The following is a 2,779-nucleotide window of genomic DNA, read 5'->3' on the forward strand; positions in this document are numbered from 1 at the left end:
TTACGCACAGAGGCTGTCCGAAACCCTGCCGGAGAAGCTCTGTGTTTTTTATTTCCTGAATTCTGGGTAAGTGCATTGCAGCCACCCCCAGCAAGAGAGTGAGATGACAGCGAAGGAAGGTGCTCACGTGTGCGCAGCCTAGTGTAGCCCACCGAGTGTGGACTGGGGGAAAGGTCACCCTCTCTGTGTGGGGTCTGAGCTTCCTGGCTCTAGACCCTGGTGCTTCCTCTGTCCAACCCAGTTTCCTGGTCTCTTAGGACAGGATGCCACTACCTCCCTTCCAAGATCCTTGTTGGGATTTACAAGGTGTTAGGTTCCTTTATTTCTGCCTTAGGAGTGCACAGGCATAGTGCTGGGGGCTGCAGCCCAAATTCCTTTGCTCCGCTCGCTCAGTAAGGAACAAAAACATCAAGCGAATCTTCAAGGAAACACAAAATTTTGAAGAGAGGTCATTGTCTGAAGGAGAAGTACAGGGTGTAGTGAAGCACAGAAGCAGTGCGGGGGTGGCCTGGCCTGCTCAGAGAGGGTCAGGAAAGGCTTCTCTGAAGAGGTAATACTGGACTAAGAGCCAACTAGGAGATAAGCAGATGAGGAGGAAAGAAGGGTGCCGCCCACTCCATCGTAAGTGTTCCTGTCAAGGTTGGTCACCACACAGGACAGCCTGTGCAGAGGCCCTGCAGCAGGAAGGGTCATGGTTCCCGGGCACACCTGAGGAACTAAAAGGCGGCCAGTAAGGGAGGGGAGAGGGCAGGAGTGGACGGTGGGGAAGAAGGCATGGCCCACCATCTAGAGTCTTATCAGCCAAATGAGGAATCCATTTCTTTCCTAAGAGCATCAGGAAGTCATCAGAGGATTTTAATTAGGCAAACGATGTCATCAGGGCTGGGGAAGAGCAAGAATGGACACCATTAGGTGCCATTTCAGTAGCCAAGTGACAGGTGATGGCATCTCACACTAGGAGTGGCAGTGAAGACAGAAATGGCAGGTGATGACATGTACACAGAACCAGCCCAGCATCCTGGGAGAGAACATTCCAACAAATAACAGGTTGTGGCATTTAGATTATAGTAATTATTATTGCCATTATCCTCGCCATTGATGTAGTACGCTCACTCATCAGTCTCCCCCACACACAATAATTTCTAGGAAGTGGAATTTACATCTTCATTTTACAGATAAGGAAACAGCAGTTCAAAGAAAGGAACTAGCTTGCCCAGGGTCATCCTCATAGGGGCAGAAGCCAGGACTGGAGCCTCTCCGGGGAGAGTGGAAGCCATGCCCAGGAGTGGGAGCCTCTTTGGCAGTGGAGGGAGGGGCATTTGCTGGCTTATCCCACCATATTTGCTCTGTGTTGCCAAATCCAGTGGTCTCTTTGCTGCCTTTGTCTCACTCTGCCTTGGCAGCGCTGACACTTACCACTCTCTCTGGAAATGCTCCGGGGCACCACGCACCCCTGGTTTTCCACTAGCCTCTGGCAGCTCCTCCTCTGTTTCCTTTGCCAATCCCTCCCCCTCTGTTCCTCAGGGCTGGTCCTCTCCGAGCCTTCTTCCTGCTTGAGCTCATCCACTGCCATGGTATTACGTATCAGCCATGTGCTGGTGGCTCCCAAATTTGTGTCTCAAGCCCAGATGCCTCCCATGTGTTCCCGCCTTCTGGTTCTAACCATGCACTTGGCTTCTTGAACATCTCCAACTTCACATGTCCAGACAGCAGTCAGGAGTCGATTGTCTTCTGCCAACACCTGGTGTGGGACCGTGGCCCTGGCCACTCCTACCCCAGACGTTCCCAGGAAGGCATCCCCCTCTCAACCGCTCCTGCCCAGTCTCACCTTGTAAATGGCAGTCCCATCTGCATCTCTGCTCAAGGCAGAAACCTTCCTCCCAATCCTGCCTCAACTGTCTCCAGGACACCTCACTCCATCTACCTCCCTTCATCTCCATGGCCACCACCTGGGCTTACCTGTGTGTCTTCCTTCTTGGTCGCCTCGCTTCCACTTTAATTTCCTTCTCCATTAGACTCACATAGCCAGAGACGCCTCACATGGTAGCTGAGTCATTCTCTGATTAAAACTCTTCAGTAGCTTAGCATGGCACTGAGAAGAAACCCCAGCCCCTTCCAAGGCCCCAAGAGCGTGGCCCTGCACCCCTTCCCACTTCCGCTCCCTTGCGGCCCCTCACCCTCCTTGCCCTCTCTTAGTCCCTGATCACCCCGAGCTTTTTTCCTTCACAGGGCCTCTGTGCATGCTGCTCCCTGTGCCTGGAAACTTCCCCCTGAGGACTCGGCGCCAGTGTCGCCTCCTCTTAGATTCCTTCCCAGACCTCCTGTCTTAGTCAGCTCAGGCTGCCATAACAGAATAGCACCGATGGGGAGGTTTAAACAACAGACATTTGTTTTCTCATACTTCTTGGCCAGATCCAAGATCAAGGTGTCAGCAGGTTTGGTTTCTTTGAGGCCTCTCTCCTTGGTTTGCGGACAGCCACCTTTTTGCTGTCTTCATGAGGTCTTTCCTGTGTCTAAATTGCCTGTCTTATAAGGATGCTACTCAGGTTGGATGAAGGCCTATCCTGATGGCCTCATTTTAACTTAATCACCTCTTTAAAGGCCCTGTCTCCAAATACAGCCACAACCTGGGAGACTGGGGATTAGGGCTTCAAGATATGAGTTTTGCGGGACACAGTTCATCCCATAACACCCCCTCTTCTAAAATAGGGCCCCATCTGGTTTTCCTGGGGCACTTATGAAAATGATTACCCTTCCTTTCTTTGTTTTTCTGGCTCGC

At 52.0% G+C, this 2,779-nt stretch overlaps 1 protein-coding gene across 1 annotated transcript in view; it reads left to right on the forward strand.

The window, feature by feature from the left end:
- Positions 1-2,779, forward strand: part of PHYKPL (5-phosphohydroxy-L-lysine phospho-lyase) — a 22,319-nt gene that overhangs the window by 2,318 nt on the left and 17,222 nt on the right. The gene's annotated exons all lie outside the window — the stretch shown is intronic.

This window comes from Pteropus vampyrus, unplaced genomic scaffold (genome assembly GCF_000151845.1).
Source record: "Pteropus vampyrus isolate Shadow unplaced genomic scaffold, Pvam_2.0 Scaffold74, whole genome shotgun sequence".
NCBI classification, from domain to species: domain Eukaryota; kingdom Metazoa; phylum Chordata; class Mammalia; order Chiroptera; family Pteropodidae; genus Pteropus; species Pteropus vampyrus.